The sequence below is a fragment of the Crotalus tigris genome, unplaced genomic scaffold, assembly GCF_016545835.1.
Source record: "Crotalus tigris isolate CLP2741 ecotype Arizona unplaced genomic scaffold, ASM1654583v1 scf7180000017666.379230911805:20528666, whole genome shotgun sequence".
Classification (NCBI taxonomy): domain Eukaryota; kingdom Metazoa; phylum Chordata; class Lepidosauria; order Squamata; family Viperidae; genus Crotalus; species Crotalus tigris.
The window spans coordinates 19,098,918-19,125,017 of record NW_024096552.1 but is presented as its reverse complement, the minus strand read 5'-3'; the positions used below and the strand labels follow the sequence as shown (position 1 = coordinate 19,125,017).

The 26,100-nt window shown below is 34.6% G+C and overlaps 1 protein-coding gene across 6 annotated transcripts in view; it reads left to right on the top strand.

Annotated features, from left to right (window-relative positions):
- The window catches only part of ARPP21 (cAMP regulated phosphoprotein 21), a 229,534-nt gene that overhangs the window by 63,440 nt on the left and 139,994 nt on the right, over positions 1-26,100 (top strand). Inside the window, exons 1-2 of one of the 6 annotated variants that reach the window (XM_039336909.1) lie at positions 13,585-13,925; positions 14,354-14,596. The exons of 1 other annotated variant lie outside the window; for it this stretch is intronic. The gene's annotated coding sequence lies outside the window, so the exon portion shown is untranslated. Of the gene's footprint in view, positions 1-282; positions 323-13,584; positions 13,926-14,098; positions 14,597-26,100 lie in introns of those variants that run through there. 4 more of the 6 variants (XM_039336911.1, XM_039336913.1, XM_039336914.1 and 1 more) reach the window with 4 other exon arrangements.

Here is a 26,100-nt window from a genome sequence, read left to right as displayed (position 1 = left end):
ATGTTTTCCTCTCTATGCATTAAATCACAATTCCTTCCATTGGTAGATTCTTTCATTTTCTGAAAATTCTTGTGTTATGACGTTAATGTAAAGATATATCCATTTATATCATCAAAGTTGTTTTTAATTTCATTGTGGTGTAGAGTCATTGTTGTTTGGATTAATTGCAACATAGTGAGCATTTCCTCCTGGAAAGTATTTGGGTTTTCTTGACACATTGTTTTGCAAGTTCCTGAGGTTCCATGATAGCTAAAACTCATTTTTTTCTTTCTCTGAAAACAGCTTTAAAGTCATGGTCAATAGGTGATTATCATCCAGGAAGGTCAGTTATGTTTTTTTTACAATTATAGTCTTTGCTTATTGTGGCATGTTTTATTTAGCTCTTTTTAAAGATTGAGGATCATTTTGGGCATCCTGCCAATACTTATAACAAAGCAGCTAGAGTTATATATTCTCTTCCACCACTAGATATCAGCAACAGTATATTTCTGCCCCCCTTAATATAATTCGCTGCTTCCTTCCATGGGAGGGTGGGACAAAGCTCCCCCCCTTTCACTTTCAGAGGCTTTTTTGCTTCTTGGGGTATCTTTTCCAAAAATTCAGGATATAAAATAGGAGAGAGAAGATCAAAATTTTCAACCAGTTTTAGCATGCTGTTCACCGATGTTCTGGTGAATACTTGTGGACTTCAGCTGCAAATAGCTTAGTCTGGTTACAGAGGTGGGCCAGCCTTTCTCCTGTCAGGTTAGAGAGAATCCCCAGATCTACAGGATGACTGCCATCATTCCTGGATCGCTGGGGCATCCCTCTGTCTTTGCTGCCTCTTTGGGGCAGCTTTAGACCCATTTGGGGTCTCCTGGCAGGACGAAAAGAGCATGGGAAGTGGAGCTTCGCAATCCCACAACCGTGCGCTACCATGCAAAACTGGAAGTCCCTGAGGTGATTTTTTTTTTCTCCTTTACTGATGGCATCAGTAGGCACTCATAGAATAGCAGATAGGCTTTCTTGAAAGCTTATGGTTTTTTTTAGAATAGGTGTTTCTTAGACCTTTTATTATTATCCAATAGGTATTTCTGTTGTTATTGTTTCTCATTAAATGTTCTTATAGGGCTCAATTATAATAGAATGAATACACCTTTGGGGATATGCTTTGAGAAAGATAAATATTTGATAATGTGATGTTTCTTGATGAAAATAATAATGCAACATAACAAAATAAATAAATAATAATGCAACATAGCAAAATATTCCTGAAGGCAGTGCAATATTGTATATAAAGTGATGAATCTTGCACTTCTGCAAATGTAAATCAATGCTTTGGATGCTACTTGCAGTAATCCCTTTCCCCCTATGCTACTTGGTTAATTCCTACATAATTGCTGGCCTTTCTTCTGCGGCAAATTTTATGCTACAATGTGATTCAGTTTTTGAAGTTGCATCATGTTCAGGTGTTTTTAAGATCTTATGAAAGGTCAAGAAAGTCTGGACCAATTTAATCTCTGGGGAACGATATTCCAAAAAGCAAGTACCACATTTTAATGGAAAAAAATCAACCATGTTTGGGATAATAAGATAGCATTTCCACCTCTGCCTCCCTCCCTTTAGAGGTTTCTCATCTTTAATAGCTATTGGTACAATCAACGTACTCCTTTCTATGATGGGAATATCTTTTCATATAAAATTGACTTATGTAAATGAGTAGATTTGATCACTTTATAACAAGTTTTTTTTCTGAAGCACCCATAATTCAATACAGATCCAAATTGTATTCAAAATTATTACATCAATTTACTATCCAATCTTACATTGTTTGCTGCAATATGTTCTGTGCAGAATCTCTCTTTTCCTGACTCCCTAAAACTGTATGGTTATAATACTAATGCTGTATTTGTATATATCTGTGAAAATCTGGGCAGACATGATGCCCAATGGGAACAGTGAACACAAGGATTACTCTCAATTTATCAAATGTTTTGTTTCCTTTTTTTAAAAAAAATCTCTCTATCTAAATATCTAACAGTCTTTCCCTAAGAAAATTGTCAGGACAAAATTAAAAGAGAAAATTTCTGATATTGCCGTATGTGCTACAAATAAAAAAGATTTTATTTGAACTAGGAAAAAAAATTCTAGTTTTCTTAAAAAGCTATTTGCTGCATATTTGTTTCCAATGAAATATGCATATATAGTTTTAAAGATACTTCATTTATGTTTATATTTGGTTGTCACACATTTCCAACTTTTTTCAAGAAAAATGCACCTAGTTTTATTTCTCCCTTTCTTTAATTTATAACTATGTTTGGAACTCAGTCTGAATGTGCATTATAAAGAGGAATTTATCTGGGCTAATTCATCATGATCTTTTACATAACAGAAAATACATTTGCCTTGTATCAAAACCAATGCTGAGAGAAGGTGAGGGAGGGAGTGTGCCTGTTACCAGTGAAATGCAGATCCTTATAATTAAGGTAGCATGTACTGTAAATAATGCTGGAAGTCAGTAACGTTATTTTATTTGAAAGAATGTTACAAATGAAAAGATAGCATTAAAGTGAAACTCTGTTATGATAAAATATTTGTGGTGTAGAAGACAGAATATTTATTACTTGTCAATTTCTACCCCATCCCAAAAATTACTATTAGTGAATTTTTTTTAAAAAATGTCAGATGGTTTCATATTGCTATTTTTTTTGGCATTTTTGAGAATTTTATTGATGTACATGAAATAGTTTTGCACAGATGAATGTACAATGATATGTAAGTCTAATGAATCTAATATTTACCAAATGGGAAAAATAGATGGAAAAGTTTGTATATATAACAGGGATTATTTTACCATTCTGTGATTCTGTGTCATTATCAAAAAGCAGGCAGGTCCATCTTTATTAAATATCCTGTCCCTTTCAGTGATTCTTCTAATCTTCCTTCCTTCATTACAGTTCTGTTTTTCTTTCTCTCTTTTCCTATTAAATAGAGTGGGAGGAAGAGGAAGAAAATGATTTAGCAATTACAGGGGAAATTATATGATGCTAAAATTGCACAGTGTTCTGCTATTTGAATGGAAGGACTTGTGCCTTGAAAGGGCTATAATTTTAGGGTGTGAAAAAATGTGGATTACAAAACAAAAGGAAAATTTAAATATGTCAAATGGCAAAGACAAAGTTGGATGAAGGAGGCGACAGCTGGAGGAAATTTTTAGGCAATTAAAGATAAAGGAAATGTGTTGTTGTGAGGGCACTGAGTGATAAACAAGGTTGCTTGGCAATAAAGTTAGAGAGCCCACAGCAGAACCTCAATATTACTCATTTGAAGTACAGTATTGTGCCTTTATTCCACTGTCATTTTATCTTGAACAGATCCAATTCAGAGATTAGGAATGGTTCATTGTGGGAACGCTCTACAGTATTGCAGACTAATTCTGCTGACTGCCAGCAGTTCAATTCTCACTAGTTCAAGGTTGACTCAGTCTTCCATCCTTTCGAGGTCGGTAAAATGAAGACCCAGATTGTTGGGGAAAATATGCTGACTCTGTAAACTGCTTAGAGAAGGCTATAAAGCACTGTAAAGCAGTATGTAAGTCTAGGGGCTATTGCTATCTGGTGCACTGAATTTTTTGAGTGGCTACCTAAAGAATAGATAATTCCTTTCTTCCTAAAAGAAGTGACTCCATTTCTGAACACAAATAAGTATTATACAGTCTTAATCTGAAAAATGAATACTCTGTGTCAACGGTTAGTTATGGTTGCACTTCCCCCCTTTTCTTTATGTGCCATTTGAGCATATTTGATGTCTGCAGTCAACCACAGGAATGACTTAATTTTGAAAGTATTCTGCAAAATGAGTACACAATATTGTGAGATGAAATATTACTACTAATATATAGTCCATTCATACATTCATAATGTTACATGATATGATTATTAATGAGTAATGAATATACAAGATAAGTGAATATTTTCTTTTTTTCCCAATTTTTTTTATTTTTTTCCATTTATACATCATACAAAATACAATTTTAAAATAAAATAAATTCATAACTTCATAACCATTGGTACCACCTGCCCATTCCCCCCAGGCCGCGTTCACCCTCTCTAAAACCTTCCCTACTTCCCTCCCCTCTCCTCCCCTCCTACTCTCTTCCCCTCCCCCTCTCCTCTTGCCGTCCTACTTCCTCCCTACACCTTCTTCTCCTTCTGCCCAGGCCGCACCTTTCTTATAAATTACCTTATCTATATTATCCTTGCCCACCCACACTTCCACCCACCCACCCTCAACCCCCCTCCCCTCACTTCCCAGATAAGTGAATATTTTCATTATGTTTCATAACAAGCAGGAAAGCATTTAGTTCAACATTCTTGTTATGTTCATTTTTTTGCTATTTATTTCAAGATTTTTTTCATACCTAAAAAAGGTGCATTCAAAATATCCATTGGGGAAATATGCTTCTTAAAGAAAAGCACCAGCAAGCAAGTGTGGTTTCTAAGCAATGAGAGGGTCAGATAAGTTAGGGTGGTATTTTAAATAAGTAACTGAAGATCAGATTTCTCTACTCTCTTTCACAGAAGAGTGACACTCAGGCAATCTTTTATATGATTTTCTTTGATTTTACTTAGATGATTTCTGAAAAAAGGATTAAAAGTTGCACACTCTGTAACACCATCTTTATTAGAACAATAACGTAGGAAACTATTAGCTGTAAACATTTTCTCTCGCACATTATATGATTTCTCATACATGTCTGACTCCTCTAATATTTTATAAATTGATAGTTTTAGAAAACCTAAGTATAGGTTTTATACCAAGTTGTTACAGTTGTTTGGAGAGTACTTAATGCTATTTTAGCAGTAACAGTTTATAATACCTTAATGAGTAAACAGTGAAGATGTTTCAATAGTACATTACAGGTAGTGACAATACCACTGAAAAAAGTGACCATGACCATTTTTCACGTTTACAAGCATTGTAGCATCCCCATGGGTCAAGTGATCAAAATTCAGGCTCTTGGCAACTGGCATGTATCTACAAAGGTTGCACTGTCCCAAGGACAAGTTATCACCTTTTGTGACCTTTTGACAAGCAAAGTCAAACAGGAAGCCAGATTCATTTAACAGCCATGTTACTAATCTAACAACTGTGTTGATTCACTTAACAACTGTGGTGTAAAATGGGGGCAGAATTCATTTAACAACTGTTTCACTTAGATAGTGATTTTGTTATTGAGGCAATAGTTAATCATCCTAAAAATGCCTACATTTTTATTGGGCCTAAGTAACATCTAAAAATAACTTTTCAAAAATATTAGGATTGTGGCAGTCCAACAACCATCTAGAACTGCATGGGAAAAATTGCCAAATCAATTTCAGGCATAATGAAGAGAAGGACGAGGGGGGACATGATAGCAGTGTTCCACTATCTCAGGGGTTGCCATAGAGAAGAGGGAGTCAAGCTATTCTCCAAAGCACCTGAAAGCAGGACAAGAAGCAACGGATGGAAACTAACCAAAGAGAGAAGCAGCCTAAAACTAAGGAGAAATTTCCTGACAGTTAGAACAATTAATCAGTGGAACAACCTGCCTCCGGAGGCTGTGAATGCTCCAACACTGGAAGTTTTTAAGAAGAGACTGGACAGCCACTTGTCTGAAATGGTATAGGGCACAGGTCGGCAACCTGTGGCTCCGGAGCCGCATGCGGCTCTTTGAGCCTTCCCCTGTGGCTCCCAGCCTCCTCTGCCTTTGCAGAGAGAGAGACAGAAACAGAGAGAGGCAATTGAGCTTCCCTGCTTCTCTCTCTCTCTCTCTCTCTCTCTCTGTTTGTGTTTGTGTGTGTGTGTGTGTGTGTGTGTGTGTGTGTGTGTGTGTGTAAAAGAGAGTGCACTCACAGTGTTCTCCGAGGAGCTGAAAAGCTTACTGGGCGGAGCTCCTCCCTTTGCTGCATCTCTGCAGGAAGCAGGAAGGGCAGGAGAGAGCTAGCTAGCCCAGCTAGGCTGACTCAGGAATTCTGGGAGTTGAAGTCCATTAGTCATAAAAGAGACGAGGTTGCTTACCCCTGAGCTTGTTGGACAACAGCTTGAAGCTTGCCAGGTGAGCAGCAGATAGGAGGGGGGGGAGAAAGAGAGAGAAAGAAAGAGAGAGGGGGGAGGGGGGGAGAGAGATAGAGAGGGGGGAAGAGGAGTGGCAGACCAAGGGCAGATAGAGAGGGAGGGAGGGAGAGAGAGAGAGAGAGAGAGAGACCCTTTTGACATCTAAAATGAAGATAATACTGCATATATCCTTTTTTTACCTTTGTGTGTATGTAATTTTATTCTCTTAAAGCATTCTCTTGGTGATCATTGTTTTAATAGTATGGATAGTCCCAAGAGTCATATTTTTACTTTTATTTTTAATGTGTGTGTGTGTGTGTGTGTGTATACACACACACACACACACACACAAACCTATAATAAAGGTAAAAAAGGATATATACAGTGTTATCTTCATTTTAGATATCAAAAGGGTTTTGTGGCTCACGGTGTTTTGTTTTTAGTGGGAAACGGGTCCAAGTGGCTCTTTGAGTGTTTTGGGTTGCCTACCCCTGGTATAGGTTTTCTGCCTGAGCAGGGGTTTGGACTAGAAGACCTCCAAGGTCCCCTCCAATTCTATTATTATTATTGATCATCGCACAGTCAGCTAGATGTCAGACTGGATTTGGCTTTTTTGTCTACCAAGGACCTAGGAGAGGCAGATTTGGCTGTTTGATGGTATTACAGATATTGTGGCAGCAAGGAGGCTGTTCCTAGTAAGGCTGCCTTTTGCAATTGACTGATGGCGAATTTGTCAATGCCAATGGTGTTCAAGTGGTGCTCCAGTTATTTTGGGATTGCACCCAAGGCACCTATTACTATTGGTACTACCCTTGCTTGCCTTTACAACAGTCATTCTATTTCTATTTGAAAATCTTCTGCGATTCGAGCTTTGTATCTGCTGATTTTCCTGGCTATAGCTGTTATTTGCTGCTTTATTATTTCCAGTGCTTCCTCGGTCTTCCTTGTTTCTACGTGGGATTTCTTTATTAGGTATTCTTTAATCTTCTTGTTCTTCAGCTTTTTTTTTCAGCTGTTCTAGCTTGCTTGCATCTGTTTTTAACTTGCTGATCTCATCTTCTAGTCTAACCTTCCATTTTTGTGGTGCACAGTTTGGTTTTTTTCTTCTTTGTTGATTTTGCATCCCAGGTATAACTGCAGCTGTGCTGTACATTAGTTGGCTTGTTTCTTGCAGTGAATTGGTGCTTATACTCGATAATGCAGTATTTCCATCTTTTAATGCTTGTGCTAGCTGCTTCTTTGGAACAAACTTCAATGCAGGCAGCCTTGTTCTGTTGTTTTTGTGCTGTTCTAGATGCTCAGTTACTCTTTGTTTCAATTTTTTATTTCTTTAGTTAGAGGGCTTTGTTTTTCCTGAGGAAGAAGAGCCTGGTTTCCAAATGAAAACAGTTGTATATCTCTGCTGGATTCCTCTAGTGCCAACCCTCCCTGGTTTGCCTCTACATTCTGAGTTACTACTGGCAAGGCTTTGATTTCTTTGCCCTGGGTAAACCATTGCAGTTCGTCTAATTCTGTTTCTGTGAATATTTTATTTTGTATTATAAATTAGCATTGATCTGCTAGTCTCTGTTCTGTTATTTCTGATTCTGGATGGTGTTCTTTCCAGATCTGGTGTATTCATTTCAGATATCCTCTTTTTGTTGGACTAGATCTGTAATAACAGATCATTATTTTTTTGTTTTCAATCACTATGTATTTCAATCACAAACTATTCAATAATTATTTCTTTGTTTTAATCACTATACGATGGGTAAACACCTTTTCTTCCAGTAGTTCTGCAGCTGCTGGCCTGGTTGCTCAGCCAGCAGTCCTGAGTCCTTTAGCCCATTTTTCACCAGATATCCAGGAACTCCAACATCTAGCATGGACTTTGTTAACCTGGATGACATCCGAACCAGTATGGTTTTCTGAAATTTACGTCTCACTATATTATTTATGGGAGAGGCACTCTTTGTCTGACTCCTCTGAAGAGACCTGTCCAGTATGGTTGAATCTCTGGCATAGCTTTCATCTTACTCAGAGTACACAAGCCCCACAATAACATCAAGGTAGTGCCTCATTGGGGGTTGTTGTTGTTATTATTATTATATATTTGTGAGATACTTACAATAGGAAAAATATCTAAACAAGCCTATTCAATCCATTTGTTGAAAATATGAAATATATTAAATAATGTTCTCAAATGAGAAATAATTACTAACTCACAAACACAATAAGAATAAAGAAATCCAGGTTTTTTGTGTAGCAATGACTATGTCTGCCAAAAAGAGAAAGTAGTAGCAAAAGTCAATTCCTTTCCCTTTTTAAAACACTGACCTTATTTTAATGAATTAGTAATTTTTCTGAGTTTCTAAATGCTTTTTAAAAAACTATATTCTGGTTTCTTATATCAGAGCATGACAAGAAAACTCAATAGTTACTATTTACATGCTACAAAAAAGCAGGATAACTATCAGGAGACAGAGAAGTATTTAATAATCTAGCATTGTTAAATTTATTTGAGATGGCGAGAAATATTCTATGATTACCTTGCAATGTGTCCTAAAACATTGCTCACATTCCAAAATTTAAGACCCTTCTCTATAAGTGGATGTTTGACACATAATCCAATAGTGATTGGATGGCTGTTGAGAGTTATATTTTTATATTGGGGTTGATTACGTTGCCACTTGTAGGAAAGTAAACAAATAAACACTGGATAGCTGCTTCTAGTCAACAAATACATTATTGAACTAGATGAATTGGTTCAATATGGTTTTCTTCTAAAGCATGGGGCTGTTTCCTTGACAACTAATATGAAGTCCTCATATTTAAGAAAATGATATTTTTTTGCCAAGGTAATCTAAGTACATGCTAAAGATCACCAGACTGTATTTCCATCATATAATAAGACATAGTTGAGTCCATACCCTCTATGTATGCAAATTATAATTGATTCCTATAGTGTAGGCTTGACGCTTTCCCCACAGTCATCCATCATTTATTAGCTATAATATATAAAGCTAGTAACAATATTTCTTATTATTTTGTACTCAGAATATGAAGGCAGGGATAAGCCATCAACATACATTTATATTTCCCTTAATGCAGCATGAATATGGCATGGTAACTGCTTTTTTCTTTCGCCATATACTCATTACATTACTTCTGCCTCATGTCCAACCCACAGTTGTGGCAATGTAATTGAGGGCTGTTCCAGATAATTTTAGTATTTTCCTTTATTTACCAACAGAATTTTGGCCTTTGATCTAAACTGATGTTTTACCAACAGTGTAATTGCTGCCACAATCAGAGATTACTTACTGCTATGGACACATCCCTTCCTTTCACTTGTTGGAATTGTCCTCCATACCTACCGTATTTTGGCTTTGGCTGCAAGAAACACTGGACACTTGGTTTCCATAACCTGCTAACATAATGCTTGACCAACATTGTCTATTGCTTTTCCAGTCATTTGCGTGTACTTTATACTGACAACTTAGTGTTATGTTTCTTCACTAAACTTTTTAAACAAAAATTTGATGTTCTTATGGGCTATTTTTGAACATGAGTTTATTACTTACAGAAAAACGCTAGATGTATATTCAAAAATACCCAAAGTGATATGTCCCCATTGCTTACCAGCCCCATTATTGTTGCATTTTAAGAATAGCCAATATTGAAAATATCAAAAATTATATTTGTTTAAGGTTGAAGGGGAATGCTATTGGGAGAAGAGAAGATCAAAGAAATATACTATTAATCAATATACTAATTATGGAAGTATAAAAATTAATTATTATTGACTGTTAATTAACTATTGTAAGTTTTTTCCAAAAAAATTATGAACCAAGACAACATGCTGTACACCAGGCACTAAGGATTGTTATTGTAAAAAATCAATAAAACATTTTTTAAAAAAGAATAGACAAAGGAGGCAATGCAATTTATTCTGTCACTTTTTTCTGGTGGCTAGCACTTTCCTGTAATATCTAGAAAAGCCTTATATATGCCTATCTAAAGATATACAGAGAGATATTATTTAATATTTTTGAGCTTCCTTCCTTAGCTGCAAACGAATTAGTTTTTCAGCTTATTTGCAGTAGAGCTTGTTATTTTATTAAATTCTGATCTGAGTAGTTTATTGTTGGCTGTAACAATATTGTTAGCTATTGTGCAGTAGAAGAGAATGGATGAAGAATTAAATATTTATTTATTATTTGTTTATCAAATTTCTATACTTTCCATATCACCTGAATGACTCTCGGTGGTTTATAAATAAAAATATTAAGAAATGTATTGGGACAGATACTTTTATCAGCAGCAGTTTACTTCATCAGAAATCAAAGTGATTTTTATATAATTACAAAATGCATATAGTAATTCAACTGACTATTTTTGGGGTCTCTGGGTGTTTTCCAATAGGTAGTAACATCTTGTCTATTTTTTAAAGAAGAATCTTGAGCCAACTAAATTGGCTATTATATCTTGAGCCAACTAAATTGCATATATATATCACTAATTGTTAGTGATAATTGCTGATGGCGGTATGAGACTATAGTATTCCATTAATCATCTGATTACAGTACTGTAATCCTAAAAAATTTCTTGTATTTATTTTGCAATTTTGAGATAAATTAATAGATTATTAATTTCTGAATTTCTTTATATTACCAGATTCATAATTTGCTTCTTAAATATTTTCAGTTTTGTCTAATTATTAACTTTTTGTGATTCTATAATACTGAATTTCTACCAATGAAATTTTATAAGTTTTATATAAGCTCAACTATATTTACTGCTTGAAGATCTGAGCTTAACGTTCTTCATCCAAAGAGAAGAAAAAGTATTGCTAATTCAATCAAACCAGTATGTGGCAAAATCTTTTTCATGGGCTTGTTTTTACTCCTTCAAGAAGGAAAATATAGACATTAATAATAATTTGAATGATTTAGATTATGAAAAATTGTGCATGTGTTTGTGTCTGTGTATGGCAGTCTTCAAATTACAACCACAACTGGGAGTGGAAATTCTGTCATTAAATAAGATGATTGTTAAATGATTGTGTCCACTTTTACAATCTTTTTTTTGCCATGGTTGTTAAGTGAATCACTGCAGTTTTTAAGTGAAGCAAATAGGTTTTCTCCTAATGACTTCGCTTGTTGGAAGCTGTTTGAGAGGTTGCAAATGGTGGTCACATGACCTCAACATTCTGGAACCATCATAAATCCATGCCAATTGCCAAGGGTCCAAATGCTGAATATATGGCTATGGGGATGTTGCAATTGGTTCTAGATCATTTTTTTTTTCAACTACTTGTCACTAAATGAATGGCTGCGAGCCCAGGAATACCAGTATGTATGCCTAGTGATAATGGTGGAATACCAGTTTCTCGAGTAAATAAAAAATGAATAAATCCTACCATATAACTTGTAGCTTTGCCAGGTTGCTAATAAAAGGGTAAAATGTTATGCAGTTCTATTTCTGAACTTTCTGACTGTTGTTCAATTTCTTTTGGAACATAAAACAATTGACAAAGGCCTTCATTACTCTAAAAAAGGCTTGAATGAACTCAAAACATCTTGATTCAGACATCATATGAATTGGTATCTTATCAGTCTTCTATCTTTCATATGGCTGAAGAATATAGGAAATTAGATCGTTGGTTCTTATAGTCTAGAATTATCTGTCTGAATAGAGTCTCTGTTAGGACTTTTTTCCATACTGAAGTGGAAATATCAGGAAATAAATCTGAGAATTTCTATCTATATCTACTGCAGAGGCACTGTCTCACCTCAGTTTAATTTTCAGAATTAAAATACCTTTAATTTTCAGAATTAAAATACCAGCATCTGAGGGAAGTGCAAACTACTTCTTCTGCTACGAAACTTTTTCATATTGCTCATAATAGCAATCATTGGTGAGAGAAATATACTTTCTGCACTTGCTGCCTCTTTAATATTATTTTGTACCCTGCAATTATTATATTGACACTGAAAACAAATGGTAGAAATCTCTGTTAAAATAAGAATATTCTATAATAAAAATAAGAATAACAATCTAATAAAATTTATTTTTCTCAGCATTATAATTGGGAACAATTCAATATAAGCAAATCTTATTTATGGCTGCTTCTTTGTTTAGCCAAATGCTAATAAGAACAAACTCTGTCAGGAGGTATATTAATGCTGGCAGCTTTTGGTATTATTGGCTGAATGCCTCCAATCACTAGAACTGTGTACCATGTGTTCTGCTAATGCAGAATCTATTTGGGGGTAGGAGGGGAGAGGTATCACACTTTAAAAAAATGCCTAAAATGCAGGTGTTGATTTCTAAGGCTTTCCCAGGGATATTGTACTTTTGTTTTGTTTTGTAAAACTCTTTATAAAGTAGTTGACTATCTCAGCTCTGAGAAACTATGATCCTCTATCCCATAAATCACACACCAACACAGTTTATTTAATAAGCTCCAATGTTTTGTTAATCGAAGTAAACTTTTTTATATAATAATCTCAGCAAAAGGAAAGAAAACTGTGTTTGCATCTTATGCTTGTTTTCTATTTATCATTCAGATGATTAAATCGCTGGATGCCAACAACCATAATTATTAATTCTATCTCCTTTCAGATTGCTGTAGTGAAATGTGACAGGACATTTACTACAACACGTGTTCTTCCAGCAGCTGGATTGCTGGGTTTGCTGTAAATGATCCTTAGCAATTAGATATGGCTATCTAGATATGGCTATTATAGCACAGCATAGCTATTATTTTGCTACATATTAATATCTACCTAGCAAAAGAAGGTGAAAGCCCTTCCTCTGACTGATTACGGAATGAGCATACCCAAAGCATTCAGTTGAGTAAATAAATGATGTACATGTGCTTTGCAAAAATGATAACCAATTATATTTTTTTCTAAAGTGATGGTTTTGTAAATTTAGAGCACTGCAGTATACTTAAAGAAACAGCAGTAATACAACTTTCTCCTAAGCTAGCACATGAAAAGATTGAATAGATCAATTGCAAGACCAAACTTAAAAACTAAATGCACTATAAAATTGTACTACTCCTGAATTTCCCTCCAAATAAATATTCTACATATATTATTTGATATTTATTCATCATTTAAAAGACATTACACCAAGGATCTTGCATCTCTCAGATTCAATCACAAGCAATGCCATGGAACTCAAGTATTTTAATATGAGGCTGCTATCTTTTAAAGCAAAATTCTGCATTTAAAATAGCTATTATTTAGAAAATATAATCTCTCCCAATGAAAACGGATGGTGACTCGCCACCACACTTGCACAACATTCGGGTGAATCAAACCAAATAAAATGTAATTTTATTTGGGCAAAAAAAGTAAGAGAAGAGGAAGAAGAAATAATACATTTGAAATAAAATTTCATTACTACTTTAATATTCTGGTAGAAAAAAAGGCTTATAGATTTGTGGGATGGGGGAAGAGAAGACGAAGCCACAACCGAGCGGAAGGAAATGCAGAGATTAATGGATCTCCTGATTAGTGTTGTTCATATGCTTTGTGTCTCAGCTTCAGACTGAGGATGGGCGGGCGCGTGTGCGGCGCAAAAGGGGGGGTGGCGGATGGGTGACACTACGTGCCGCCAAACAGACCCACAGACACACAGACCCACACACACTTGCGAAACAGACAGGCAAACAGGAGCTAGCCTCGCCACGTGCACTTCCAATTGTGGAGTTAACAGAAAGGGAGGTTACCCTTCGGTCCGTCCGTCCATCCCAATAACGGCGGAGTCAGTTTACTACTCTTCGCTGTTGGCGCTGCTCCGGCAGAATGAGCGGGCACGCAAGAGCCGCTGAGAGCAAAGAGCGCGGAGCCGGCGAGGTGGGAGAGCGACGAGCATGTTGTCTCTGGGCTGCCATGTGGGCGGGGAGAGGCGAGGCTGAGAGAGAGGTGGAAGAAGAAGAGGCAGAGCCAGGGCTCGCAAGCAGACAGTAGTGAAGTGAGGAGACAAGGCATTAGAAGGGAAGTGAGACCCAGCCAGCCACGTACTGCCAAAGGGTTGGGCCAGAGGGTGGGAAGCGGACAGAAATAGAGGCAAAGGAGAGGGTGAGAAAAGCGGGTGAAAGGAGAAGCAAAGGGAAGACTCTTTGCAAGGGTCGAAGAAGCCAAAGCAGAGGATTAAGAAAGACTAGGAGAGGGGACAGATGAAGCGGGCGGCTCGGCGGGATCTAGGAAGAGACAGTAAGCGCTACCTCTAGAGAAGGCACAGGGAGGGAATATTGTAGTCTTCATAACGATCCGAATTACAGCCCTGCAGCCAAAGAAGTGAGGCGTGCATACGGGTACAAAGAAGCGCACAGTAAGACACCAGCCCCGAAGAAAGCGCCAAGTGCCCGATAGTAACAGCTCTTCAACCCAGGAGGAAAGAGGAGGCGGGAGTAGACCATGCTTTACAGGAAAACAAGCGTATCGTAAGAGCACCCTCGTCTGCATCTAAAGCAACTTCAAATTTCATCAAGACGCTGGGGGCATATCCAGTGTGTTCATTCAAGGTAAAACCAAGACACTTCCCGCCCCCAACAACCTATATCTACGTGCCTGCCGCGTGTTACCGTATGTTTCTGTACCATTTGTAACACTATGCTTTCTTGTCCTGTCTTTGAAGCCATTTGCTATGTCTCTGCGTGTTTCGATTTGGTCAGCTCAGGGTGGGTCTGACACATGAGGAGGGAAAAGAGACTTGTGAACTGAATCTAAGTCTGACTGACGCCCTGTTTTAGCATCTCATATAACCTAAGAGCTTTGAAATAGCAGTACATTACTGTTCCTTGAATGTTCAGAGGACTTCGGTGTTAAATTTTTGAAAGATGTGCCTACCATTTAGATGACTTTTAATTCATATACCTGCGTTTGGAAACTGATTTTTTTAAAAAGAAAGAACAAAGAAACATTGATAAAAAGTTTGCCAGCTGAGAGAGAAAGATTCCATGCCACATATATCCAGGCTCATTGCCACCAGATCTTTATCTTGCATGTAAGGTACTTTGTGCATCTGTGGTCATTCTATTGTAAATAATAGAAGATAAATAATTTAGGAATAACATGCAAGCTATCTGGTAGACGGGCAAATGTGGAAAATAAGTAACTTTCAGCCTGATTTGCTTGCAGTTAAGATTCAGAGTATATCAGTATATAGCAGTGTTATGTTTTTCTTTAACATTCAAAGTTAAATTTGATAACTCTTTTTTTTACCATAACTACCATAATTTTAAATAGTTCCTTTAATTTAACATTAAAATGGTTACAAATATTTCCTAACATGATTATTGTTATGGTTAATATTACATTTTTTCCTTACTGCTTCTAAATGGTTAAAATGCCAAAAAAGTCAGTGAAGCGTTTATTTAAGATTGATTGAAATCTAATAAAACAACACATATTGTTTGTCAGATAACCCTATTGCTAACAGCTGTGTTTTGATTTGGTAAGAAGTAGCATATTTGGGTTAGCATCCTTATGATGTCATAGAAGTGAAGTTTTCTGCATCTCATTTAAGTATTTGAAATTGGCAGGCTGTCTGCGGTGTTCATTGCTTGGAAGTCCTTCATTGCTGTCATGCTATACATTTATTCTGAGAGTCCAAATTGTGTCAGATGCTTTGTTTATATATATAAATAAAGCATGGGTTCATTTTGTCATCTCTCATATATCTAATTTTATATTGACAACTTATCCAACCAAGCTATGCCAACTGATGTAAGCTAAGCACTATTTCCTTAAAGTGTGTGCTTTTACCTTTTCATTTGATGTAAACCAATCAGTGTTATTTCTGTCCATTTTTCAAAAAGTTGGAGAGTGAATACATTGCTTTTGTGTCCATTTAGAACAGCTTATCTATTGCTTATCCATTGCTTAAAAATACAACACTGATAAACTGTAAGAATGATACTGGAATTTTATATTTTGTTTGGTTTAAATTATTTTCAAACTCTGTCCTTTAAAAAAAAAATACATACTGTTTTTCAGACAAGGTAGTATACCAAATTAGGTTTGCAAATTACTAATTTTTCATTGACTTTGCTGTTTCCAACTGAGCCCTGTTACCTTGAGAACTGTAGCCTGAGCACTGTCAGAATATGCTCTGCTTCTGATTTCGGGTGTGTTCTCTTTGTAATGCTACTTAATGAAGAAGCATCTCAATCTGCCATAAAGAAGCATAATGGAAGAGGAGAGTGGTGATTGGCTATGGCTACTGAAAAAAACAAAAGGTAAAAGCTGTCTATGGAACACAGTGAATCATTATTTAAATTCTGCATATGGCTTCTACAGTATACAATTTATAATGTTAAAATAATGGTTGGGTGTTTTATATGTCTTTCAAGTAAATCTTTGCTTGGAGTAAAGGAAGGTACATAAGAACTAAACGAAAGAAGTTTAAAAATTGGAGAAAATATAAAATATAGAAAAAGATTTGAGTCTTCTAAAAGATATAAATCAGTTTTATATTATAAAACAATTTAAGTTGTAAAATGTATTATTTCTTAAGTGTGAACTAATAGAATGTTGTAAAATGACTTCATTAAATAATAAATAAATATTTGTGAATTATTATTGTTTTAAGTATGAAAGAAATATCTGATATTTAAATAAAATGCATGGATGATGTAATTATATATTATATCTATGTAGTCTTACAAGTTCACATAATTCATCATCATTTTGGTATTTGCAGAAAATAAACAGTTGACAACTAGTGATATTAATTGGTAAAATAACATGTCTATAGATTTATTAAAATGCATTATGTATGAATATAAAATCCTTAGCTATGAATTTTTTATAGGAGTTGCATAAAGCATACATTTTGCAAAATGCTTAACATTTTAATAATTTGGAACAGTATCTTGAATTCTATATGCATGTGTTTCATTAACTTAATTTAACATAAGATCCAAATAAGATTTCATTACTCAAGCAAATTTCGGGTACCATTCATATACTTCAAAGTGAAGTCTTTCACCCAGAAATGTGTTATTTTACTTTTGTGTATGCACAAGTGTGATACTGTGTGTGTTACAAAGTTGTTCTGAACTCCGAATATATTCACATATATAGACAACCTGATGAAATGATCAAAGATACATTATTTGAAGCAGACAGTGGGATTTGTTCTTCCCAATTTATCTTTTCAAATGATTATTTTGCCATGTAGCAGAAAAAGAATTTAAAAGAATTTGCCATTTTGAATTACATTAGGAATAACATAAGGAATTGGTTCTTTTTGCATATGGGTCCTATATTCATGGGGAAAAATGTAATCCTATAAAGTTCAAGAAAGATCCCAGTATCAACTGAAATTAAGTTATATTTATATAACGCAGGACAAACATTTTTAGATATGAAAAATAAAATATGCACATTATGAATGGAACTCAAATGACATCAAAGTTCAAATATCCAAGAAAATGGGTGTGTCATATTTCCCAGAATATATCTAGTGGTTAATTGACCATTGAAATTCATATCTGTTTATATTGTTGTTTATTCATTGCTGTTTATATTGTGTATATATGAAAATAATAAACAAATCTGAGTGTGATCAATTCAGTCATCAGATGGAATGTATAGCAGTTTTTCTCACTGGAGAACTCTAACCTAGCCAAAAGTAACAAATTATATATTTTCCATTGATCATCAACTATCTCAGAAAAAGCTTAGTTTAAATTTTAAAATATATGCATATAAAAACAGTCTTAGAAATATTTTGTACAGAAAGAATATTCTGTTTTTTTTAACATCATACAATATTTACATGTCAAAGAAGCTAGTGTCCTTAAAATAAAGGTCTATATAATATATAATATATGAAAATAATGTTGGATCAGATACAACTGAATTTCATACTAGCCAAGTGTTTCTGTAAATATACAACCTATGAAACCATTTTTACAGTAGACGTGCAAATAATATGTAAAATCCTATAAGTCATTAGTCCTTGTAATTATTTTACTCAGTGAGACACATTACTAACACTATATTATTTTTCTTTGTGTATATATAATTTTAATATTTTTATAAAATATTAAACATAAAATTAATATAATAATGCATCTGGAAACTAAGATTCGGTGTGTAGCAACAGATCTGGTTCAATTTTAAAAATGGATTTTTCATTGGGCCCAATTAAAATGCTTTGAATGTTTGCAGCACAAGAAATAAGGATATGAGTGGTACAATAAAGAAAACCAACCTTTGCTACAAAATGTGTGTTTTAAATATTATTTACTTCTGAAAATATCTTAAGTTATTGGATTGCAATAAATTATTAATGTTTATGAAACATAGGTTTAATTTAATTTAAACCCTTTTGGAAAAAAATATGAAAAGAATGTTATGAACTAGAACTAGAAAAGCCTGGTCTTATTGGTTGAAGATTTTTATACTAAAATTCTGAGTATACTTTTTAAAATATAGCAACTTGGGGAATATGTCTATACTAAATGATAACTTCTATAGAAAGCCTTATATTTATATCTTTTAATTTATAGATTCTCACTTGATGCAATTTTCAGTTGTTCAATTACTTCTAATTTTTTTAGCATCAATTAATTAATCATTGACAGTACAATGTTGCCCGTATTTTATATGCGGGAAAATAAGTCATAGATAGATTATATTGGATTTGTATATACATAATTGAAAGTTGTGGTGTTAAGGGGTTGGAATACAGTAAAGTACAATCGATAGAATGCAATCACTTAAATGTATTTCCAGTAAAATTCATCTTTCTTGAGAGTACAAACAATTTTTTTTTTTAACTTTAAAAAGCAAAATTAAACTAAGTATGAACATTGTGATAAAATAGATACAGGGTCTACAGCCCTTCTTTTACAGCCCTACAATTCCTCAGTTAAGTGGATGGGTTAATTTTTGGTTTAATTAACTTGTGCTAATTAAATATATTGTTTCATTGTTATGTGCACTTGTTTTTACAGTGCTGTCTTAATACGTGTTTGATTAACATATCTATACAATGACTTTAGATTTGTTTACTCTGGTTTTCTTTCTTTCTTTCTTTCTTTTTTATTCTATGTGAATCTAAATTAAAAAGTGATAATATTTTGTGCAATATTTTTTTCAGTAGACCAAAGTGATAGCATATCTTTTGTGTTTTCCAGCATATTTATAACATTTTTTGTTTTGAATATATAGTTTATATTTGTTTCTTAAAAACTGGAATATAAAGAAATCATTTATACCAACAGTAATAGTTCAAATACAAATTGATGTGAATGTTTTCCTTGTTGGCATGTATTAGATCCATTATAACTGTCCAGGTTATTTAGTAGGATCCAGGTTCAGTTGATTTATCCCAGGTCTAACATAATGTTTACTCATTAGTAAGTAAAACACAGTAACATATTATACTAGAACAATAACAATAACATTAAATTATCATGTCTGCATCTTTAACACGATAAAAAGCATTACTATGTTTTCAGTTATCAACAGGCTGTATGTACCTGATTGCTTTTGTTGCATGATTCACAATTTTATTTTCCCTTTTTTCTTTTTAAAGCACAAGGAAATGCTATAATACAAACAAATTCATGAGTATTATCAACAATGAGAGTTAAATCCTTTTGGAGTATGGAGTCTAATGAACAAACTTTAATGAACTTTCCAGAAATCTCTCAAAACTCAAAAGACCCACTTAAGCTTTTCTGTGCTGTTAGCTTTTTCCAGTCTCGGTCATACTTGCCCTAATTTAAAAGAACTATTTGCAGCCCAAAAGGATAAATATTGAATCTATGTTCTTTTTTCCTGATTGGCAAGAGAATAAAGAGATACACAATAGATTCATGTCAAAGTTCAACTTTTTTATAACATGTGCAAAATACTCCACTGATAGTAGATTAATCTAAAGGAATAGTACAGTTGCTTTTGCAGTAAGACAATGTAAAAGCAAGCTTACAAAATACTACCACATTTCAGAAGTTTTCCTAATAATATAGGAAGCTAATTCATGCCAAATCAGGCTTTTACTATACTTGGTTTATTCTGTACAGTTTCAGATTGGTCTTTTTTTTTTCCTAACCAGAGAGGTAATGGATTGAAAATGTTATTGTTAAACAAGCAGATAACTGTTTTACCATTCTTAATAATTATTCTGTCATGATTTGAATATCTAATATTTTGGAACTGAGACAAAGAGGAATTGAAAACCAATTTTATCACAATCCATATTGAAGTAATTCAGTCTGAAGAGCTGGACATCCCTATCAAATTTGGGGGTGTTTTCAAAACAGGGCTACTGATTTTCCAATTCTGAATGGATTGCCTTTGAGAATGGATTGTTCTCCAGTCTGAATTCTTGTTGAATTATTTTCTACTCCTTAATATTGTATCCTGTATATGGCATTTCACCAATTACAAATGGCTTTTAGATTCAATGCCAATACACGACTGGAAGGTTAGAAGGTGATTCTACCAATTTCACTTCACACATGCCAATCAAGCACATCATGTTGAGAAGGTACTCAACCTTCCATAGCAGACATAGGCTGCTATGGAATTGGTTTAATTAAATTGGTTTAATTACAATAGAATATTGGTGAAACTTACAATTCTTCTTTTCAAGCAGATTCCTTAAACAGGGCTTTTCAACCTTTTCACCCATTGTATCACTTTTAGGATATGGCAACATCAGAGTACCACCAGTTGCCTAGCCAGAGTCAAAAACTTGATGACAGAAAAAAAGGAAAAAAATGATAAAGTACAAGTAGTCCTTGACTTACAACAGTTCGCTTAGTGACTGTTCAAAGTTACAATGGCATTGAAAAAAAGTGCCCCTCAAGCCACAGCCGAGCAAGATACCTGCCTGCCTGCCCAACCGCATTCTTCCTTCTGTCCAAGGTTTTCATTGTTGTGAGCATTTCTGTTGAGGATTGGCAACAGGGGTGGGGTGGGGGTGTTTTTTTTTATTCCCCCATCTGCTGGGTGGCTGCAGCAGGTTTTGGTCACTTCACATGACCCTGGGACACTGTGACCATCATAAATATGAATCAGTTGCCAAGCATCTGAATGTAAATCACAAGACCCTGGAGATGCTACAACATTCCAGCTGATAGGTGCTTCTTCTGGGCTCAGCAGAAGCACCAGGATCAGTGCTGCTTTCCAGCTGATTGGTACTTCTTCATTGCTTAGCAGAAGCACCAGGATCAGCACCAAGCTCCATCTGGAGCCTGGCGCTGATCCTGGCGCTTCCGCTGAGCTCGGACACCCCTGCAGCTCTAGCCATCTCTGGCTCAGGCTTGTACAGTGCTGCCACTGGTTCAGCTCATTCCCGCTACCACTTTTCTAGGATGGTCGCATACCACCTGCTAGGTGCCAATGTACCACAGGTGGTACCCGTACCACTGGTTGAAAAGCCCTGCCTTAAACTAAAAGAAATCTTAATGATGTGGAGTGATAAAAATTATCACTTGGCAATAAGAAATGTTCAGGCTTAAAAACTGAGGATGCTAGTTATCTAAATGAGGTTTCCCAACAAGGATACTTGGAGATGTAACTAACTATATGCCAATTAATTGAAGCTTCATATGTGCTTGCCTTTTTAGCTTCAATTAAATATTATATAGAGATCTTAAATATATTTCAACTTCCTATGTTCATAAAATTCTTAGCAAAATTGCCTGAAAAATTAGTCATTTTTACAGGTGCTTATAGTTAAGACATTCAAGTTTCATGCAAATTTATTGAATCAAAATGTTCATTTTTTCACATATATTAAATAGTAAAATGTAATGTTCTTGAATTCTGCTGGCTGAAGAATCCAGAAACTAAAAGAAGCCAAATAATCAGGTGATGTAACTTACACAGATAATAACCTGGTGTATACTATATACATATTAAAATTGTATGTATCTAGAACAAATTTTTTTAAAAATAGTTTTTTAAAAAAAACAAAAACCACAAATCTAGTAGGGGACATTTTTTGCAATTATAGGGTGCTATTAATAAATAGCAGTAATCCAAACAATAAAAAATAAATAAATAAAAACAGTTTTACACTAGCTCAGTAATCCCTTGATGCAAATGACTAAATCATTATGTGTAACTTGCATGTGTGACTGTACTTTCAAATACAATCAAACCCCACAGGTATACATATATTTGCATATACATGCATATACAAGTCTTTCAGTTTCCTTTTCATCAATGAAACATGCTAGCAATATATCCTTAATTCAGTTAAAATTAAAAATAAAAACTATTAACAAAATAAGTTCAAGAAACAAAGCATTTTTAACAATATCCTGGCTTATGTAAAAGTTATATTAACTTAAGGGGTTATATATCCTTAATGGGACATTTCATAAATCCCATTGAAAACTATTAGTGCCAATAAAGATATTTACTGCTATACCTGTCCAACTGATAATTTTAGAAGAAATGGGAGATTTTTGCATATATCAGAGCCATTCAAAAACATAGCACATTCTTCTGTACTGCTTATATTACAGAGACATTTACTGGGTTCAACTTACCATTACTGCATAAATATCCAGGGTGCACACTACAATTTTATACCAATCTGTTTTCAGTATCAACCCTGCTATGACATACCATGTTGCCAGATTATGTGCAGCAGTGCTCAAAATTTGTAACATGATAACCTCTGCTTGGGCTCAATTTGTGAACTAGATTTAATGAACTTTAGTTCATTGTATGCCAGGTGTTTTGTAACTTGATAGAGATAATTTTCCACATTTTTGTTCCGCTATACCTATTTATTCACCTATCCTCCTTTTAGGTTTAGATGTATTTCACTAGAAAACTTATTAATAGCAATAGCATTTAGATTTATATACTGCTTCACAGTGCTTTACAACCCTCTCTAAGCGGTTTACAGAGTTAGCACATTATCCTAAGCAATCTGGGTCCTCATTTTACTGACCTCAGAAGGATGAAAGGCTGAATCAACCTTGAGCCAGTGAGAATCGAACTGCCAAACTGCAGGCAGCTGGGAGTCAGTGCTGCATTCTAACCACTGCGCCACCAAAGCTCAATCATAGTGCTTCTCCAATAAGCAAGTTCAAATCAAAGTGAACAATAAAGCAATGTGTAATACACAAAGCAGGCAGAAACAATGTTTAGGTAGCACAAACAACTCATCTATATTTTGGAGAATATCTACATTTCTGTAATGAGGCAAAAGGAATAACCCTAATAATGGGAGTAAGATCCACCATCAAGACAGTGGTTAAATAAAACAAATATGAGCCTGCTGCTGAAATATAATTTGAGAACATGACCTTAGTTTTCATGAACATAAAGGGCAGGGGGGAGGATATATATCCAGACTTGCAAGATTCTATTATTGTAACCTTATAATAAGCATATTAACATTCATAATGTTGATTTTTACTTTGAAGGTCAACCTATATACTGTTTGGCTTTTATACAGTGGAAAGCAAGGACTCCCAAGTTTATGATAACATACGAATATGATAGTTGTACAGCAAATTCAGCTTTTGCTGGGTTTATTTTATTTTTATATACTTCTAAGCAGCTATTTAGAATTTTAAAGCTAATTCAAAAATTATTCCTTTTTAACTAATTAAAAAGTAATCATAAAAGTATGCTAGGGCACATATAATTTCTTTTACTCATTCATGGAGGAAAAAATGTGAATATATTTGATAGAAGAGCATGTGAAGTATACTATTCATTCACGTTAGGGCTAAAAGAACAAAGTTTATGACTTTGCAAGTACCATCATTTGGCAGTTCTTTGTACAGGCAATCTCAAGTTAAAACCATTCATCTAACAACAATTCAATGTTACAATAACCAACTTGGTGCTTTGTGTATTTGCACTTATGACCATCGCATCACCCTTGCAGTCACTTGATCTCAGTTTGGATGCTTAGCAACTGGCTTGCATTTATGACTGCCTGCAGATCGTGATTTGTGATCTTGTTTGTCAGTTTCTGGAAAAAGTGTCCCTTGAGTAAGCTAGATTAACTTGACTTCTGCACAATTTACTTAACAACTATGGTGATTTTCTTAATGACCACAGTAATGATGGTAATAAAATCGTTTCCATCCACATGATGGATATGATTTACTTTACAGACCATCCTGACCAACAGTTTCAATTGCAGTTATAGTTGTAAACTATCTGATGGTTCAACACGTATGCATGCTGAAATCACGAATTCTTCTGATAGATAAAATGATGAATGTTTTAACTGTATTGCTAAAACAGTATTACTGTAGTTATTATAATTTATATACAATAATTATAGCAAATGCTATAAAGCGCAACTACTTTTTGTAATTTATTCTTGGTCATTTAAACTTTAGGAATTTGGAGGCAGAGGAATATTGCAGGATCCAATCTGGGACTAGCTAGAGGTTTTGTCTTCCCAGCTTTTGGATCTGTGCCAGAGCCCATCCCCCAGGGAACTTCTTTCTCAGCAGAGTGTATGCTACAGATTGTGTGTGTTCTGTAGCAGAAGAGTGCTGTTACATGTAAATTATAGCACAAACAGAATGTTACGTTGTAACAAGTTTATATGCACTTTGCAACAGCAACAGTTTCCCCCAGGGATTACTAAGCTTCTGGGATTGCAACATTTTCTTCAAGGAGCTGATTGCTGGCTATTGGCCAGGCCTTTCATATTGGCCATCAATTCAGCTAATAAATAATCTCTTTGAACATAGGTTTCCTGGCGCAGCAGTTAGAGTGCAGTACTGGCGTAGCAGTTAGAGTACACTACTGCAGGCCACTTTAGCTGACTGTGTTCAGCAGGTCAGCGGTTCACCGGCTCAAGGTTGACTCAGACTTCCATCCTTCTGGAGTAGGTAAAATGAGGACCCAGATTGTTGGGGGCAATGTAAATATATATATACATTGCTTACTGGTGTACACCGCTTAGAGAGTGCTTGCACTTAAAGCGGTATATAAATCTCATAAATAAATAAATAAATAATATAGAATTGGAAGTTATTGTCAATATCTCTGTTGAAACAAATGAGCAAACAAAAATAATATATGGTTGTGGCATACATAGTGAATTATCTAACTTTTATAAGATTTTATATTACTAGTTTAAACATCACTAATATGTTTTTTTTGTAGGGCAGACATAACTCTACTAAAATTAACAGCAATGCAGCAAAGGTTAATGTATTGTAAAATAATTCTAATAAGATTTTATTAAAGTTATAGGAAAATTATTTATATTAAATAACTGGTTTAATTGCCTTGGATTTTTAAAATATTAAAATACTTTAATATCTGAATCAATTTACACAAATTTATTTCAATAATGTAAATAAACATGTAAAGCTGGAAGGGACATTATGTCACAGTCTGCAAGGAAGAAATAAATACAAGCTGTAATGTGGCATTAAACCTTATAGAAGACAAACATTTACTCTTGAGAAATACATAGCAACTTTGTAAAATGAGGATTTTTATTGTAATTTAGAGATTTCAGTAGTTAGGAAAGAAAAGTTCCAGAACTGGCATGGAATTTAATAGTAGCAAGGTGAAAAACAAATGCTAAAAAATTATTTTTTGATGCAGAATAATATAATTTTTTTTAGGAAACAGGTGAACATACAGTTTAGTACCCACAAATTGAAGAAAAGCTCATTTAACAGCTAAGTAGTCAAACATTGCAGAAATTTCGTGTCATATTTATCTCCATACACACAAAGCAAACATATATAGAAACCTAGTCGCCAGCAGGTAATTTAATGACAAAAAATAAAATATAGGTTCTATGGCATTACAATGCAAATCCCACCACCAAATTTGGATGCAAGTATATCTATCATGGGCTTTGCAGTGTGACATTAATTGTACCATGTTCTCCATAGCCCACTCCTATTGTTCACTGGAGGCACTATGGGTAAGCAGTTCCAAAGTTCATGAATTCCAAGGTGTTCTAGTTTGCATAAGGCAGCGTAGGTGCCTAAATTGGGAGTATTATTCCAATTTGTCTCTAGAAGTGTAGTAAGAAAGCTTATATGTGGGTTCA